This window comes from Lepidochelys olivacea (assembly GCF_965140295.1).
Source record: "Lepidochelys olivacea isolate rLepOli2 genome assembly, chromosome: 5".
Classification (NCBI taxonomy): Eukaryota; Metazoa; Chordata; order Testudines; family Cheloniidae; genus Lepidochelys; species Lepidochelys olivacea.
The window spans coordinates 1,975,087-1,994,374 of record NC_140415.1 but is presented as its reverse complement, the minus strand read 5'-3'; the positions used below and the strand labels follow the sequence as shown (position 1 = coordinate 1,994,374).

Below are 19,288 nucleotides of genomic sequence, written 5' to 3'. Positions count from 1 at the left end.
TGTGGGTCTGTGTCAACGCCTCTTGTCCAGCACTGGCTCTGCCCCCCGAGACTGTCGCATGCACCTCCACCGCTTGCATTTTCAGGGTGGGGCAGGTATTGGGAGGGCACAACCCAAAATTGTAAATCAAAGGGGGACGGGGAGCTCAGCTCAAAAAGTTTGAAAACTGCTGGGTTAGAGCTTGTTCCTCTGTGCTTCCCGGGCCTCCCTTGTGGTGCTTTTCTGCCCTCCTTGGGGCCAGACCTACCTTCTTCCTGGAGCGCTTCATGCTGCTTCACACAGCTGCAGCTTTTATGGGAGAGCCTTTCTCCAGGCCCTTTTCCCAGCTCATGCTGAGCTGCCTGTATTCCTCCCCAGCCTTCACCAGGCCCTTCCCAAGGAGGAGAGTGATAGGGCTTGACCCCTGTCATCTGAAAAGCAAGGGAAAGAACCCAATTAGTCATGTTCTGCACCTGGGGGCAGTCACTAATCACCTCCTGGATAGCAGACTGATCCCCTTTCTCCCAGCAAAGCACACTTTTTGACAGGGAATAGCTCTCTCTCTCTCTCTCTCTCTCTCTGCTTTTCCCCTTTGGGCTGGTTTAATATTGGGGTTTTGCCCCTCTCAGAGCATGAGGAGGTGGGATGGTTCTCTGAATTTAGGGACTGTCCCACAACGTTTAGGGTAGGGGACAAGCCAACTCATCTGAGAAATCCCATAGTTAATTGGAGGGGAAGGACCAAGCTCCCCGACTCTAGGACTGGTGGACAGAGAGCCTCACTGCCCCTATCCAGTGTCATCAACCCCAAGTGCTCAAAATACGTGAGTTACACCCACAAATAATACAGTGGAGTTCTGTTTCTTTGCTTGCTAGATTTGAAGCCTTTAGGAGGCGTTCGGGTCATGTTTGCAAGCTTTTCTCCATCACCACAATGACGAGAAACTTGTGGGGTTTTTTTGTTTTGGTTTGGTTTTTCAATGGAAGCTCAGACTCTTGCAACTTCCCATGGCTACTGGAGCTGGTGCTGCCAGAAAAACACCAAATATCATGAGTTAATCGAATCATAGAAGATTAAAGCTGGAAGAGACCTCAGGAGGTCATCTAGTCCAACCCCCTGCTCAAAGCAGGACCAATCCCCAACTAAATCATCCCAGCCAGGGCTTTGTCAAGCCTGACCTTAAAAATATCTAAGGAAGGAGATTCCACCACCTCCCTAGGGAACCCATTCCAGTGCTTCACCACCCTCCCAGTGAAACTGTGTTTCCTAATATCCAACCTAAACCTCCCCCGCTGCAACTTGAGACCATTACTCCTTGTTCTGTCATCTGCCACCACGGAGAACAGCCGAGCTCCATCCTCTTTGGGACCCCCCTTCAGGTAGTAGAAGGCTGCTATCAAATCCCCCGTCACTCTTCTGCAGACTAAACAAGCCCACTCTTCCTGACCCTCAACACTAGGGCTGCCAATGTTGTATTTGAAAAATGAGGGATTGTTTTCTTAGCACCCCTGCCCCACCCTCCTCCTGATATTATTTATTATTAATAATAATCAGCAGTCCCCGACCTTCGCCAGGGGCTGTTCCTTGCTGCTTTTTTCAGCACTCAGCAACTGCCAATCTCGTTGCACAGAGATGGAAAAAATGAGGGATGTCCCTTGTAATAAGGGGCTGTGGACAGCCCTACTTGACACCATGAACCCAAAGTGGTTTTTGGAGCGGCCGGCCTGTATGGCTCTGGCTTCCCCTTCTCTCTCCAGCCGCCTCTGGCTGCTGTCCAAAACCTACGGTGCCCCCGCCTGCCCGTGGGCACCGCTCCCCCGGCGCGGCAGGGCGGGTGGGCGGCACACGAGGGCTCCCGCCCTGCCAGCAGAGCTCTGCCCCAGACCTTGCTGTGGAGCTGGGGCCTAGGCCTGGCCAGAGCACCGGCCTCCCCCATTCCCAAGTGGGGCGCAGTGCCCCGGGGAGCCCAGGCCAGCTGGCAGGCAGGGGGCACCTGAGCCAGCCCGGTCAGGTAATGGGGGGTTGTGGGGAGAGGAGACACTGGGCCTAGCTGAGGGGCCGGCCCAGGCGGTAAAGGGCGGAGGGGAGCGAGCTGCCCGTCCCGCCCTGTCTGTGGCGTTGGGGGATGGGCTTGCCTTGCCAACGGCCCTGATTTTGCCCCATCCTCACGCTGTGGCCCTGAGGGTGAATCTGGGTCCGTGGCACTTTGGAGTTACTGGGGAAAGGGGGTCACGGGGCGGTTTTGTCAGCACGAGGCCTGAGGCGAGCCCCGTGCGGTAACCGGGGCGGGGGCTTTCTCTGGGGAAGCCTAGGCCCACGGCACGCCCCGGCTGCTCTGGGCCAGTGCAGGTGCTGGAGCTGGGTTGTCTCCGGAGCTCCACGGGCACGTGGACGCGGTGGGGTCCGTGTGGAGCTGCTCAGAGTCGTAGCCCCCGTCGGAGCCTGGTGGACTCGTGTTCACCTGCTTTATTTGCCTCCACGCCAACCTGTCCGCGCGTCCCACGGGTTCATTGCCCTCACGCCAACCGAGCTGCCAGGTTTGGGCTGTGACCGCAGCAGGGGAGCGCCAGCTTTGGACAAAGCACCTGTTTGAACTGCAGCGTGAGGGAAGAAGGTTCGTGGTGGTATTTCCGTTTGTCTTAGGTCTGTAAGGGTTTAGTGAGGGGCCTGACCTGAGGCGAGGAGGCTAGGTAACAGGTTCTGGGGGTTACTGGGTCCAGACACAGTAAGGGAATAAAACTGGAGCAGTAAATAGAAAGTAACTTTCTCCATTCCCTTTGAAGTCTTCCTGAAGTGATTTTTAAAGCGAGCCCCTTGGAGAGCAAAGCAGCTCTGTGAATTGGAAATTCAGATTCTTTAAAGCTCCCTGAGAATTAATGTCCACCTTCTATTAGCATCAAGTTTAGAGGTCTACTCAGGTGAGCAGAGAGCCTATCACACTGAACCTTTCTCTATCCTGAGAAGAGAGGAGATAACGAGCAGTTTCATAACCTTGCGTAGCACTTCCAAATGCTCAGGCATCTAGTACGGGGCAGTAGCAGGAGCCATGACAGCATATTGCGCTGCTTCTGAGCAGGTGATATTCTGGGCAGCAGTGTGGAGAGGACAAGATACAGGTGCTCAGAAAAATGCAGGACATGTGGGAAAAACCTTAACTAAATGGGCCCTCTGCTAAAACATCATTCATTAATGATCTGGAGGATGGTGTGGATTGCACCCTCAGCAAGTTTGCAGATGACACTAAACTGGGAGGAGAGGTAGATACGCTGGAGGGTAGGGATAGGATACAGAGGGCTCTAGACAAATTAGAGGATTGGGCCAAAAGAAATCTGATGGGGTTCAACAAGGACAAGTGCAGAGTCCTGCACTTAGGACGGAAGAACCCCATGCACCGCTACAGACTAGGGACCGAATGGCTCGGCAGCAGTTCTGCAGAAAAGGACCTAGGGGTTACAGTGGACGAGAAGCTGGATATGAGTCAACAGTGTGCCCTTGTTGCCAAGAAGGCCAATGGCATTTTGGGATGTATAAGTAGGGGCATAGCCAGCAGATCGAGGGAAGTGATTGTTCCCCTCTATTTGACATTGGTGAGGCCTCATCTGCAGTACTGTGTCTAGTTTTGGGCCCCACACTACAAGAAGGATGTGGAAAAATTGGAGAGAGTCCAGCGGAGGGCAACAAAAATGATAAGGGGGCTGGAACACATGACTTATGAGGAGAGGCTGAGGGAACTGGGATTGTTTAGTCTGCAGAAGAGAAGAATGAGGGGGGATTTGATAGTTGCTTTCAACTACCTGAAAGGGGGTTCCAAAGAGGATGGATCTAGACTGTTCTCAATGGTAGCAGATGACAGAACAAGGAGTAATGGTCTCAAGTTGCAGTGGGGGAGGTTTAGGTTGGATGTTAGGAAAAAAAATTTCACTAGGAGGGTGGTGAAGCACTGGAATGGGTTCCCTAGGGAGGTGGTGGACTCTCCTTCCTTAGAAGTTTTTAAGGTCAGGCTTGACAAAGCCCTGGCTGGGATGATTTAGTTGGGGATTGGTCCTGCTTTGAGCAGGGGGTTGGATTAGATGACCTCCTGAGGTCCCTTCCAAACCTGATATTCTATGATGTGTGACCCTTTCCTGCTTCCTCTTTTCTGGTCTCCATTCAAACTTCATTGAAGGTTTGTACATGAAGATATTGTTAGAATTATTTCTCTCTTTCCCATCAGTGTGACACTACTTTTGTTAAGTATCAGTCACCAGTGCTCAGGTTCATGGGTGTTTTTTGGAAACCATTTATAGGTGACAAATCTGAGGAATTGCACAGATTGAAGTGTTACTAGAGGAGGTTTTGGAATTAACTGAGAAACTGAACAGTAACAAGTCACCGGGCCCAGATGGCATTCACCCAAGAGTTCTGAAAGAACTCAAATGTGAAATTGTGGAACTATTAACTACGGTTTTTAACCTGTCCTTTAAATCAGCTTCTGTACCCAGTGACTGGAAGATAGCTAATGTAATGCAATATTTGAGAAGGGCTCTATCCTCACCTGGTGTAAATAGCATAGTTCCATTCATGACAATGAAGCTACACAGATTTATGCCAGATCAGGATCTGGCCCTTCATCTTTTATTCTACAAGAGAGAGACTGACTCCCAAGCAGTCTGCTCTGCATCTCCTTTGGATGGAACTTTAACTTGAGCTCCCACCAGCTCAGGGAAGATATGAAAGATCCAGGGCACTTTTTGTGAGAATCTGGGTTAGTTCTGGCATCCGTTGTCAAATTTCTCCTCCCCTTGAATATAAATATTCAGTGACTGTGGTGCACTGAGCTGTGTGAAGTGTTAGCTATAACCCTCCACCCCAGAACCAGCTGCAGTTTAGTGGCAAAGTAATTCTTGTGTATACCTTTTGTGCAGGGCAGGGTTGTCTACCCATATTCATTGCTGTTACTCCAGTTTTATACCATTGTTGCAGTGTGGTGGTCCCAGGCCCTTTGCAGTAGGTATTGGAGTTTGTTTTGTGCATTATTATTGTGCAGAATCCCTGATGCCAGCAAGGGGCAGTGAGAATCCTGGGCATCAGTGAGGGATTGTACTGATGGCCTTGGCCAGATGTGCTGGTTTAAGACTCAGACACTGGCATCCTTTCTTCACTTAAATGTCCTAGTTTTATTTTAAATAGTGGTGAGTGCACTGACAGTTCATCAGCCAGAGGGAGTCTGTTTGTGCAACAAAACATCCGGCGTGGCTGAGAACAAATCAGACAGAATTAAACAAGACAGGGAGGCCTTTTAAATTCTAGCCAGTAACAATAACCGCATGTCTGTAGAACCAAGTCTTGTGTTGTTCCTTGGTACGTTTGTGGCTATCTAGCATTAAATATCAGGGTGCATCTGCTAGCGTGTTTCTGAATGGGAGACTTTTAAGTTCTGAAAATGAGTCTATATAACTGAATATACATGGGAATTTCCCCCAGGGATCAGGATCACACCTTCTAAGACAAAACAATGTTGCCTGTTGAGGATAGTCTCCAACCTTCATAATGTAGAGATCTCAGTAAATGATCGAGTTGAATAGTCAGGGTTATGGGTTCTTACATTCCCCCCCGGTTCTACAGAACCCTGTGTCTGGCTCATGTCATGGGTGGCAGCAGGATCCTTCTCCTCTGTGGCATTTAATCCATACATGTGTGCACTGTGCGTCTTAATCAGCCCGTTTGAACTGATATTTGTATCTGGCTGCTCCAGTCTTTGTTTAGGCTTGTGCCCACCTTCATCCAAGTGCTTTCATTGCTGGGCACTCAAAGGGGGTGGGGTGTGTGTGCATTGTAAATTGCTATGTATTAATAACTGATACTGGCATGGCTTTGCGTTGGCATGTTCCAGAGACTAAAATAGACATGGGTCTTGCCCCAAAGACACTTTTGGTGTTAAAGGGTTGCCTTGTTGGTGGAGTGTTAGAGTTTGTATGTCATAGAATCGGAGGATTAGAAGAGACCGCCAGGGTTATCTAGTTTAACCCTTTGCCAAGATGTAGGATTTGTTATATCTAAACCATCGAAGACAAATGGCTCCAGCCTCTTCTTGAGAACCTTCAGTGAAGGAGATTCCATGACTTCCCTAGGCAGTTTGTTCCATTGTCCTACTGTTTTACAGTTAGGAAGTGTATCCTGAGATTTAATCTAAATCTGCTGTGCTGTAGTTTGAACCCATTGCCTCTTGTTCTGCCCCCTATGCAAGAGAGAACAACTTTTCTCCATCTTTCTTATGGCAGCCTTTCAAGTATTTGAATCATAGACTATCAGGGTTGGAAGGGACCTCAGGAGGTCATCTAGTCTAACCCCCTGCTCAAACCAGGACCAATCCCCAATTTTTGCCCTGGATCCCTAAATGGCGCCCTCAAGGGTTGAACTCACAACCCTGAGTTTAGCAGGCCAATGCTCAAACCACTGAGCTATCCCTCCAGATCTCATGTCTCCACTTAATCTCCTCTTTTGCAAACTAACCATACCCAGTTCCTTCAGCCTTTGCTCCTATGGCTTGCATTCCATCCCTTTGATCATCCTTGTCACTCACCTCTGGATCCTCTCCAGTTTCTCTACATCCTTTTTATACAGCAGGGACCAAAATTGGCCACAGTACTCCAGCTGAGGCCTAACCAGCACCGAGTAGAGGGGTACTATCACCTCCTGTGACTTGCATGCTATGCCTCTTTTAAATCAACCTAAAAGTGGATTTGCTTTGTTTTGCAACAGTATTGCATTGGTGACCCAGGCTGAGGTTGTGATCCACCACAACTCCTAGATCCTTCTCAGCAGTGCTGCTGCCAAGCCAGTTAACCCCCTCTGTGTTTGTGCATTTGGTTTCTCTGAAGCACTTCAGAAGCACTTCTCTGAAGTTTGTCTTTGTTAAATTTCATTTAATTAAACATTCATTTTGTTGTCTATAGAGTAGTTCTCCAATTTATCAAGATCCCTTTGAATTTTAGTTTTATCCTCCAAAGTGTTTGCAACCTTCCCTCCTCCCCCCCCCCTTTGTGTCATCTGCAAATTTGGATGCTCTCTACTTCTACATCTAGGTACTTAATAAAGATGTTAAATAACACTGGACCCAGAACAGATGCCTATGGAACCCCATTTGAGACCTCCTTCCTAGCTGACGTCATTCCATTAATAGTTACTCTTTGTTTGCAGTTTAATCAATTATGTATCCACTTAATGTTAGTTCTACCCACCCCACATTTCTCCAGCTTACTTATGAGAATGTCAGGACACTTCAGGGGAATGTAAAGTTATTTAAATGGAGTGTATCAGCTGATGAGCAGCGAGCTCATGAGTCAGTGACTCCCACCATTCCCTCTGTGTCAGGGCGACTGTCTGAGCATAGCACCTCTGAGTTTCAAGAGCCTGTTTCCTAAAGTGAAATACACTGATGGTGTGAAATACTGAAGAACGCACCTGTGCTTTAGCATCACCCCTTCAATTAGGGAGGCCTTGTCCACCTACTTGGACCAGCAGGAGGGCTGTCTCATGGTTTAGTTCTGCACTTGCAGCCATCCATCACTGTTGTGTAGAGTCCCCTTGTGATAGGGAGCTTAGGGCATATGGCACTGGCAGGGCCAGGAGCACTGAGAAATCTTGTCAGAGGCCCCTACCTTGACCTTTTCTCCTGCAAGTACATTACCCTGCAAACACTTACAGTGGAGGGCCCCTAATATAGCAAAATGTTTGAAACTGAACAAACATGGTCGATAATCAGCACACCAACAAGAAACAACGTTCAGTGCAGATAAGAAAAATAAATCTCTGGCACCATCAGCAGAGCAGAAACCAAAAGGCAAAGGCAGGAGTGAGGGAGAGGCCAGATCTGTCAGTTCCCTTCCCTGCAAAACACACTTTTTAATCTCCTCTGTTTGGCAGCTTCTGGAGATAAGGCTAAGAGGAAGTAAAGGGAAAAATGAGCTGTGTGGGTGGCTCTAGCTAAATGAGTCTTTCCATTAAACAACAGCAGTTGTACTGCCTTTTGCCACAATTATTGCAATTAAAGCGAACCCTTCCTTTTCAACTGCAAACACAGATCTCTTTCTTGTGGCTCGTTGGCTCTGATAGTCTAAATGGTTTAATCTCAGACTGCAGTCATGGCTCCAAATTTTGAGGCTACTGCTAATTTTAAACTGACTTTATTTTTGGTTGTGTAACTGAAACACTGAGGAAAATAAACAATGGTAATTCTGCAAACTGACCCAGACTTTGTGTGAGTTTCCGTACCAGCATGTTGAGTCGTAGCCACAGCACCTGATGGCATCATTTTAAGTGGTGAGCATGTTATTGCTAATTTCAGCCTGGAATCCAGCAGGGCCGTTGGAACCATTTGTATTTGTCCTTAAGGTGGAAGAGATTACTCTTGTGAAGAACAAGAAATGGAACCAAGGAGAGAACTGGATATTGACAAGAGAAGAGCTTTGTCCGCTCATTCAACCAGAGCCTATAACATTTGATAAGTGATTCTCAGCTTTTTAAAAGTCTTTCCTGGATGCCTTGAGTCAGCCCTTCCTTAGGCTGTGGAGACTCTGATTCTATCTCAGATACTTATCTAGTTATCTGGCCCCCATTACCATAGTAACTGAGCCCCCCACAGTCTTTAATATATTTATCCTGCCATACCCCTGAGGGCTTGGGAAGGATCATGTCACGGTTCCTCCCCCACTCTGAACTCTAGGGTACAGATGTGGGGACCTGCATGAAAAACCTCCTAAGCTTATCTTTACCAGCTTAGGTCAAAACTTCCCCAAGGTACAAAATATTACACCTTGGACTGGCCGCTACCACCACCAAACTAATACTGGTTACTGGGGAAGAGCTGTTTGGACGCGTCCTTCCCCCCAAAATACTTCCCAAAACCTTGCACCCCACTTCCTGGACAAGGTTTGGTAAAAAGCCTCACCAATTTGCTTAGGTGACTACAGATCCAGACCCTTGGATCTTAAGAACAATGAACAATCCTCCCAACACTTGCACCCCCCCTTTCCTGGGAAATGTTGGATAAAAAGCCTCACCAATTTGCATAGGTGACCACAGACCCAAACCCTTGGATCTGAGAACAATGAAAAAGCATTCAGTGTTTTACAAGAAGACTTTTAATAAAAAATAGAAGTAAATAGAAATAAAGAAATCCCCCCTGTAAAATCAGGATGGTAGATATCTTACAGGGTAATTAGATTCAAAAACATAGAGAACCCCTGTAGGCAAAACCTTAAGTTACAAAAAAGATACACAGACAGAAGTAGTTATTCTATTCAGCACAATTCTTTTCTCAGCCATTTAAAGAAATCATAATCTAACACATACCTAGCTAGATTACTTACTAAAAGTTCTAAGACTCCATTCCTGGTCTATCCCCGGCCAAGACGACTACAGACAGACACAGACCCTTTGTTTCTCTCCCTCCTCCCAGCTTTTGAAAGTATCTTGTCTCCTCATTGGTCATTTTGGTCAGGTGCCAGCGAGGTTACCTTTAGCTTCTTAACCCTTTACAGGTGAGAGGAGCTTTCCCCTGGCCAGGAGGGATTTCAAAGGGGTTTACCCTCCCCTTTATATTTATGACACGCCCCCCAAATCTCAGCTAGGGTGAAACACTGGCTGGGATTTCTTCCTGGAGCTCTAGGAAAACAGAGTTAATAAGACACATGCATCTCTAAATATACTACCAAGTACATAAAGACTAACAATATTTTCCACATCTCAAGGACGATTTTAACCAGTTGATTCTGGGAAACTTTCACGGGAGAGTGCATCAGCCACTTTGTTAGAAGCTCCTGAGATGTGTTGGATGTCGAAATCAAAATCTTGGAGAGCTAAACTCCACCGAAGAAGTTTTTTGTTAGTTTCTTTGACGGTGTGAAGCCACTTTAGTGCAGCATGGTCGGTTTGCAGGTGGAAACGCCGTCCCCAAACATATGGGCGTAGCTTTTCCAGAGCGTAGACAATGGCATAACATTCTTTTTCAGTGACTGACCAGTTGCTTTCCCTCTCAGACAGTTTTTTGCTGAGAAACACTACAGGGTGGAATTCTTGATCAGGTCCTTTCTGCATTAAAACTGCTCCCACACCACGCTCGGATGCATCTGTGGTTACTAGGAACGGTTTGTCAAAGTCTGGGGCCCTTAGTACAGGGTCAGACATGAGTGTCGCTTTAAGCTTGTTAAAGGCCTTCTGACACTTTCCGGTCCACTGAACAGCATTTGGCTGTTTCTTTTTGGTTAGGTCTGTCAGTGGGGCAGCGATTTGGCTGTAGTGCGGTACAAATCGTCTGTAATAACCGGCCAAGCCTAAGAAGGATTGAACCTGTTTCTTTGACTTTGGGACAGGCCACTTTTGGATAGCATCCACTTTGGCCTGTAGGGGGCTGATAGTTCCTTGACCCACCTGGTGTCCAAGGTAAGTCACTCTGTTTAGGCCTATTTGACACTTCTTAGCCTTAACAGTTAGTCCTGCCTCCCTTATGCGCTCAAGGACTTTTTGTAGATGTTCCAGGTGGTCTGCCCAGGAATCCGAAAATATGGCCACATCGTCAAGGTAGGCGACTGCATATTCTCCTAATCCCGCTAGGAGACCATCTACAAGTCTTTGGAAAGTGGCGGGTGCATTTCGCAGCCCGAAAGGGAGTACATTAAATTCATACAGCCCGAGATGTGTGATGAAGGCTGACCTTTCCTTGGCAGATTCATCTAGCGGTACCTGCCAGTACCCCTTGGTTAAGTCCAAGGTAGAGATGAACTGGGCCCGTCCCAGTTTCTCTAATAGTTCATCTGTGCGTGGCATTGGATAGTTGTCTGGGCGAGTTACAGCATTTAGCTTACGGTAGTCCACGCAAAAACGTATTTCCCCATCTGGTTTGGGAACTAGAACCACTGGAGATGCCCATGCACTTTCAGAGGGGCGGATTACACCCATCTGTAACATATCCTGGATCTCCCGTTCTATAGCAGTTTTAGCTTGAGGAGACACCCGGTAAGGGTGGACCCTAATGGGTGAGCATTACCTGTGTCAATGGAGTGGTATGCCCGTTCAGTCAGTCCTGGGGTGGCTGAGAACGTTGGCGCGTAGCTAGTGCACAGCTCCTGGATCTGCTGTCGCTGCATACGCCCAAGGGTCATGGAGAGGTTCACCTCTTCCACACCACCAGCACATTTCCCTTCGTAATAGACACCTTCAGGCCACTCAGCGTCGTCTCCTCCCTGGGCTGTAAACTGACAAACCTTTAATTCTCTGGAATAAAAGGGCTTTAGAGAATTAATATGATACACCTTAGGCTTTCGGTTGGAGGTGGGGAATGCTATGAGATAATTAACAGCTCCCAGGCGCTCCTGGACCACGAATGGCCCTTCCCACGATGCTTCCATTTTATGGGCCTGGAGCGCCTTTAAGAACATGACCTGGTCTCCTACTTTGAAGGAACGCTCTCTGGCATGTTTATCATACCAGGCTTTTTGCTCTTTTTGAGCATCCTGTAAGTTTTCTCTAGCAAGGGCTAAAGAGGTTCGGAGGGTGTTTTGTAGGTTGGTTACAAAGTCCAGAATGTTAGTTCCTGGAGAAGGTGTAAATCCCTCCCATTGCTGCTTCACCAACTGCAATGGCCCCTTAACCTCACGGCCATATACAAGTTCAAATGGGGAGAACCCTAAACTGGGATGTGGTACAGCTCTGTAGGCAAAGAGCAACTGCTGCAATACTAGGTCGCAATCATTGGAGTGCTCATTTACGAATTTACGTATCATGGCCCCCAAAGTTCCATTAAACTTCTCCACCATGCCATTTGTTTGATGATGGTAAGGAGTGGCAACCAAGTGATTTACCCCATGAGCTTCCCAAAGATTTTTCATAGTTCCTGCCAGGAAATTAGTCCCTGCATCTGTGAGGATGTCGGAGGGCCAACCTACCCTGGCAAAAATGTCTGCTAGTGCCTGGCACACACTTTTAGCCCTGGTGTTGCTTAGAGCTACTGCTTCCGGCCATCGGGTGGCAAAATCCATGAAAGTCAGTATGTACTGCTTTCCTCTGGGTGTCTTTTTTGGAAAAGGACCCAGAATATCCACAGCTACTCGCTGAAATGGAACTTCAATGATGGGGAGTGGCTGGAGAGGAGCTTTGACCTGGTCTTGGGGTTTTCCCACTCTTTGGCACACCTCACAAGACTGGACATAGGTAGAAACATCCTTGCCCATTCCCTCCCAGTGGAATGATCCCCCCAAACGGTCTTTGGTCCTGTTCACCCCAGCATGGCCACTAGGGTGATCATGGGCTAAGCTCAAGAGCTTGGCCCGGTATTTAGTTGGAACTACCAACTGTCTCTGAGGATGCCAGTCTTCCTGGTGTCCACCAGAAAGAGTTTCCTTGTATAAAAGTCCTCTTTCTACAACAAACCTGGATCGATTAGAAGAGCTGAGAGGCGGTGGGTTGCTCCATGCCGCCGTCCACGCTCTCTGGAGGCTTTCATCTGCTTCCTGTTCGGTCTGGAACTGTTCCCTTGATGCTGGAGACATCAGTTCCTCATTGGATTGGGGACATAGGCTTGGTCCCTCTGGAAGCGATATAGGGGATGGAGCTGTTTCTGTTGACTGTGAACCGCTCTCCGCTGGTGCACTATGTTGGGATTCAGGCTCCGGCTGAGCCTCTTGTGTTGGGTTATCGGCTGCTGCCAGTTCAGGTTCGGTGGGGCCCTCTGGTGTTGAGGTTGCAAGTACTGGATTCAGTGCTGGCACGGGGTCTGGTGTTGGTTGTTTGGCTGGTTCCGGTTCTGGTTCCGTCTGGGTCTCTGGGACTGGATCCACTACTGCTGTTGCAGACATTGGCCTGGGGTCCGGGTCCATCACCTCTGACCGGGCCCTGATAGAAGTTTCCGGAACAGAGCTAGGCCCCACGGCTTGTTTAGCCTGGCTGCGGGTGACCGTTCCCACCCTCTTGGCCTGCTTCACGTGATTGGCCAAGTCTTCCCCCAACAGCATGGGGATGGGATAATCATCATAGACTGCAAAAGTCCACATTCCTGACCAGCCCTTGTACTGGACAGGCAACTTGGCTGTAGGCAAATTGAAAGAGTTGGACTTGAAGGGTTGAATCGTCACTTGGATCTCTGGGTTGATTAAATTGGGGTCCACTAAGGAAGCATGGATAGCTGACACTTGTGCTCCGGTGTCCCTCCACGCGGTGACCTTCTTCCCACCCACACTCACAGTTTCCCTCCGCTCCAAGGGTATCTGGGAGGTATCTGGGCCTGTGGACCTCTGGTGTGATTCCGGTGCAATGAACTGTAATCTGTTGGGGTTCTTGGGGCAGTTGGCCTTTACATGCCCCAGCTCGTTACATTTAAAACATCGTCCAGCTGACGGGTCACCGGGGCGAGGTGGGTTGCTGGAGAACGGGGTGGTGGGACGATAAGGGGTCTGGAGGGTTCTTTGGGAGGTAGGTGGGGCTTTGGGCGGCCCCCGGTAATAGGGTGTGGTCTGGGGTGGTCCCTTCTGGTCTCCGCTCCAACTGCGACCAGTTTTCTTCTTCTCTGCCACCTCCACCCATCTGGCTCCAATCTCTCCTGCCTCGATTACAGTTTTGGGTTTCCCATCTAGGATGTATCTTTCTATTTCCTCAGGAACACCCTCTAAGAATTGTTCCATTTGCATTAGGAAGGGCAAATTTACTGGAGATTCAACACTTGCTCCTGATATCCAGGCATCCCAATGTTTCACAATGTGGTAGGCATGTCGGGTAAATGACATGTCTGGTTTCCACCTTAGGGCTCGGAACCTCCGACGAGACTGCTCGGGTGTTATCCCCATTCTGACTCTCGCCTTGGATTTAAACAGTTCATACTTGTTCATATGTTCTTTAGGCATTTCAGCTGCCACCTCAGCTAAGGGTCCACTGAGCTGCGGCCTCAGCTCTACCATGTATTGGTCAGTAGAGATGTTGTACCCAAGGCAGGCCCTTTCGAAGTTTTCTAAGAAGGCCTCAGTATCATCACCTGCCTTGTAGGTGGGGAACTTTCTGGGATGGGAAGTGGTACCTGGAGAAGGATTGCTAGGGTTTGTTGGTATATTCTGCTGGGCCTTTATCCTCTCCATCTCCTCCACATGCTTCCTTGCCTCCATTTCCCTCTTGTGGGCAGCCTCCTGTACCTCCTTCTCCAGCCGCATGAGTTCTATCTGTCTTTCATGTTCCCTTTGTTTTTCCTCAGCCTGAAATTTGGCTAATTCCAGCTGTAGTCGAGCCGAGGATTTGGCCATTCTAACCTCTCTGTTTTTAACTAACTTTACACCCGAGGTTTAGAAATAAACAAACAAAACTTGGCTGTAAAATTTTGCTGTGCTGGAATAGAATACCTATTCTCTGATAGTGATTGTCAGCCTACAGAAAAAGACAATTCCCTTGTCTCTGCTCTGGGCCCAAATTAAAGCAAAAAACCTCCAACTACTTGGAAACCTGCTTACCCAGCCCAAAGGAAAAAAAAATTTCTTTTCAAACCTGTGCTCCTTGTAAAACAAAAAAAAATCAAAATCCTAAAAAAAACCCTGCCACTTTTGTCTCCAGGCAAATGGGTAGAGCACACACCCCCTATTTACTTTTAGGAAGAAAAGAAAAAAAAAAAAAACCTCTGGGTTGGAAGACTGTGAATTTCCCTGCAGGAGTTAAGTACCCTGCCTCCAGGCAAAGAAAACCTGCAATTCACAAGATAATCCCCTTTTGTCTCTGCTTGGCCACAAAGCAGAGAGAAACCAAGCTGCTTTCAGTTTCAAAGCTGCCTTCTGGACTTCCTAAAAATTCCTTTTTAAAATCTGTATTTCTAGTTCAAAAAATCTCAACTGGATCTCAAAATGATTTCAGGTTAATCCCACCACTGTGCCACCATGTCACGGTTCCTCCCCCACTCTGAACTCTAGGGTACAGATGTGGGGACCTGCATGAAAAACCTCCTAAGCTTATCTTTACCAGCTTAGGTCAAAACTTCCCCAAGGTACAAAATATTACACCTTGGACTGGCCGCTACCACCACCAAACTAATACTGGTTACTGGGGAAGAGCTGTTTGGACGCGTCCTTCCCCCCAAAATACTTCCCAAAACCTTGCACCCCACTTCCTGGACAAGGTTTGGTAAAAAGCCTCACCAATTTGCTTAGGTGACTACAGATCCAGACCCTTGGATCTTAAGAACAATGAACAATCCTCCCAACACTTGCACCCCCCCTTTCCTGGGAAATGTTGGATAAAAAGCCTCACCAATTTGCATAGGTGACCACAGACCCAAACCCTTGGATCTGAGAACAATGAAAAAGCATTCAGTGTTTTACAAGAAGACTTTTAATAAAAAATAGAAGTAAATAGAAATAAAGAAATCCCCCCTGTAAAATCAGGATGGTAGATATCGTACAGGGTAATTAGATTCCCTGAGGAGGGTCCTCAAAGAATCAATCCTGAAGCACTTGCATGAGAGGAAAGTGATCAGGAACAGCCAGCATGGATTCACCAAGGTAAGGTCATGCCTGACTAATCTAATCGCCTTTTATGATGAGATTACTGGTTCTGTGGATGAAGGGAAAGCAGTGGATGTATTGTTTCTTGACTTTAGCAAAGCTTTTGACACGGTCTCCCATAGTATTCTTGTCAGCAAGTTAAGGAAGTATGGGCTGGATGAATGCACTATAAGGTGGGTAGAAAGCTGGCTAAATTGTCGGGCTCAACGGGTAGTGATCAATGGCTCCATGTCTAGTTGGCAGCCGGTATCAAGTGGAGTGCCCCAAGGGTCGGTCCTGGGGCCGGTTTTATTCAATATCTTCATAAATGATCTGGAGGATGGTGTGGATTGCACTCTCAGCAAATTTGCGGATGATACTAAACTGGGAGGAGTGGTAGATACGCTGGAGGGGAGGGATAGGATACAGAAGGACCTAGACCAATTGGAAGATTGGGCCAAAAGGAATCTGATGAGGTTCAATAAGGATAAGTGCAGGGTCCTGCACTTAGGACGGAAGAACCCAATGCACAGCTACAGACTAGGGACCGAATGGCTAGGCAGCAGTTCTGCGGAAAAGGACCTAGGGGTGACAGTGGACGAGAAGCTGGATATGAGTCAGCAGTGTGCCCTTGTTGCCAAGAAGGCCAATGGCATTTTGGGATGTATAAGTAGGGGCATAGCGAGCAGATCGAGGGACGTGATCGTTCCCCTCTATTCGACATTGGTGAGGCCTCATCTGGAGTACTGTGTCCAGTTTTGGGCCCCACACTACAAGAAGGATGTGGATAAATTGGAGAGAGTCCAGCGAAGGGCAACAAAAATGATTAGGGGACTGGAACACATGAGTTATGAGGAGAGGCTGAGGGAGCTGGGATTGTTTAGCCTGCAGAAGAGAAGAATGAGGGGGGATTTGATAGCTGCTTTCAACTACCTGAAAGGGGGTTCCAAAGAGGATGGCTCTCGACTGTTCTCAATGGTAGCAGATGACAGAACGAGGAGTAATGGTCTCAAGTTGCAGTGGGGGAGGTTTAGATTGGATATTAGGAAAAACTTTTTCACTAAGAGGGTGGTGAAACACTGGAATGCGTTACCTAGGGAGGTGGTAGAATCTCCTTCCTTAGAGGTTTTTAAGGTCAGGCTTGACAAAGCCCTGGCTGGGATGATTTAACTGGGAATTGGTCCTGCTTTGAGCAGGGGGTTGGACTAGATGACCTTCTGGGGTCCCTTCCAACCCTGATATTCTATGATTCTATGATTCAAAAACATAGAGAACCCCTCTAGGCAAAACCTTAAGTTACAAAAAAGATACACAGACAGAAGTAGTTATTCTATTCAGCACAATTCTTTTCTCAGCCATTTAAAGAAATCATAATCTAACACATACCTAGCTAGATTACTTACTAAAAGTTCTAAGACTCCATTCCTGGTCTATCCCCGGCCAAGACGACTACAGACAGACACAGACCCTTTGTTTCTCTCCCTCCTCCCAGCTTTTGAAAGTATCTTGTCTCCTCATTGGTCATTTTGGTCAGGTGCCAGCGAGGTTACCTTTAGCTTCTTAACCCTTTACAGGTGAGAGGAGCTTTCCCCTGGCCAGGAGGGATTTCAAAGGGGTTTACCCTTCCCTTTATATTTATGACAGATCATTATCCCATTTTACAGGTGAGGAAACCAAAGCACAAGAGGTGAAGTGACTTGCCCAGGGTGTGTCCATCTGCAGCAGAGCTAGGAATGGAATCCAGACATTGTCACTGGATTGTTTGTTAGTTTTTTAAAGCCCTCTCTCTGTTTTAGCAATTTCACATGTTGTTAGGAACATAGAGAAGGAATTTTATTTATCTGTGATTTTTAACATGACCCTCTCCCTTTCATTCTTACCTTTCAACTCACTAACTTTCAGGCAGCATTTTTAAAGCCTATCGGTGGCTGATCCCTGTCAGTCATACTCAAAAAGAAGGTGGTGGGAACATCCCTCAGAACAAATCAAAACTCCAGAAATCAAATGACCAGGTGGAGGCTGCATTTCTAAAGTGCTGGCGGTTTCAGGAGAGACGCTGGGCTGTGGCCGTCAGCCACTGAATGTTTTCTGTCTTATGGTTTCATGCTGCCACCCATCACTCTAGTAGCTGGGCATGTTTAACTGAACTCTCCCCCCAGCAAACTCTCCCCTTTCCAAACTTCTCCTTGTGGAGAGAGCTTTAAATGCATCCGATGAAGTGAGCTGTAGCTCACGAAAGCTTATGCTCAGATAAATTGGTTAGTCTCTAAGGTACCACAAGTACTCCTTTTCTTTTTGCAAATACAGACTAACACGGCTGTTACTCTGAAACCTGTCATTAAATCAATCTAGTGCCAAAGACTGAAGTGCCAGCTCTGACCTGTGAGTTAATTTTTATTTGCATTACAGTAGTGCCCAGAGGCCTCACTCAGGTCCAGGCCCCATTGTGCTGAGTGCTGTCCAGACCTAAAATAAAGAATGGTTCCTGCCCCAGTGGGCTTACCTAAATCTCAGTGGCTCTTTCTCACTAGCACATATTTTCTTCTGTGGCCTGATGGGGAAGATCTGTTTTCACTTTTGAAGTTCTCCATTGAAGCTGTGGCCCAGGAACCAAACCAGAGTCTGCTGAATGCAGAAGGTTGGGCACAGGATCTCTTCCCCCTTGCTGCAACCTGTGTGAGGTTTTTCAGGTGGTGTTTCTCTTACATGAAATACAGAGTCCTGTTTCTGGTGCCTATGGTATTAATATCTGATGTCATACAAGAGTCCAATGATCAATTGCTTTTTATTTACTCAGTGCTACACAGTGCCATGTTCCACCCACAGACCCAGGAGCCATGCTGTGTGTGTTGTCTCTCATAGCCTTTATTAACTATGCCAAGTGCCACGGGGACTCACTGTAACTTCTGATCCTAAGTGTCCGATACCGCACGTCTCAGCAGTCTCGCCTGCAGCTCCTGGAAAGAGCACTTTTCCCTCTTGGGCTTTATACCACTGTTGATGAGTTAGAGAGAAGTTTGGCATTCTGACCTGTATGTTTATCTAGGAGTTTTTAAAAGAGCAGTAGACATAGTGCTTTTCTTGGCAAACAACTCCAGATAGAAAAGGAGACACAGAGAACAGCCAGGTAAGTCACTTATTTTATATGATAGAGAAGAAAAATGTAAATCCTTGTGTGAGAAGCCCTGATTTCAAAGCTTTCTATTCAGGTAATTTCCTCTTCAGAATGCTGGTTTCTTCTGCGTCTGTACATGGGAGATAATGACTGGCATTCTAGCGGCTGTCTCTGACGTGTATCGGCGATAAGTTCCCTGCAGGCAATGGAACCCTGCTGTTGCAGTGGTGTTCAGACCAACTTAATGAATTCAGGCCATTCAGGTGAGACCTGATTCAAAGCCTACTGAAGTCAATGGAAAGGCTCCCACTAAGCCTCTCTCCATTTATTTTTTCCCTGCGGAGATTAACGTTTGATTTCTCTGTGTGCTGAAGTCTGAGAGGTCTCGTGTCCCACTCAGCACTAGCGGCTTCATCTCTCTTTTAACAGAGACTAAGCTACTGAAACCACTTCACTAGCGATGCGATGGATTCTCCGTCAGCTAGAGTCTTTGAGTCACCGTAGGGTGCCTGTATAAAAGCAGGGCCGGATTAACCTTCTGTGGGCCTGGCGCCAAACATATTTGTGGGCCCCCACGGAGGCAATGGAGCCTGGGGCGGGAAGGTCAGTCCCCAGAGCGAGGGGCCGGCCAGGGGCATGGTATTGCAGGGGTGGCCCTGTTCCACCCAGCTCAGTGCGAGGGCACTGTTTACAAACCGACAGTTGT

General features: G+C 47.7%; 1 protein-coding gene across 1 annotated transcript in view; it reads left to right on the top strand.

Annotated features, from left to right (window-relative positions):
• The first annotated feature begins 18,301 nt into the window (after positions 1–18,301).
• LOC311520963 (phospholipid-transporting ATPase ID-like) overlaps positions 18,302–19,288 on the top strand; it is a 155,216-nt gene continuing 154,229 nt past the window's right edge. Inside the window, exon 1 of the mRNA XM_084628991.1 lies at positions 18,302–18,594. The gene's annotated coding sequence lies outside the window, so the exon portion shown is untranslated. The remainder of the gene's footprint in view (positions 18,595–19,288) is intronic.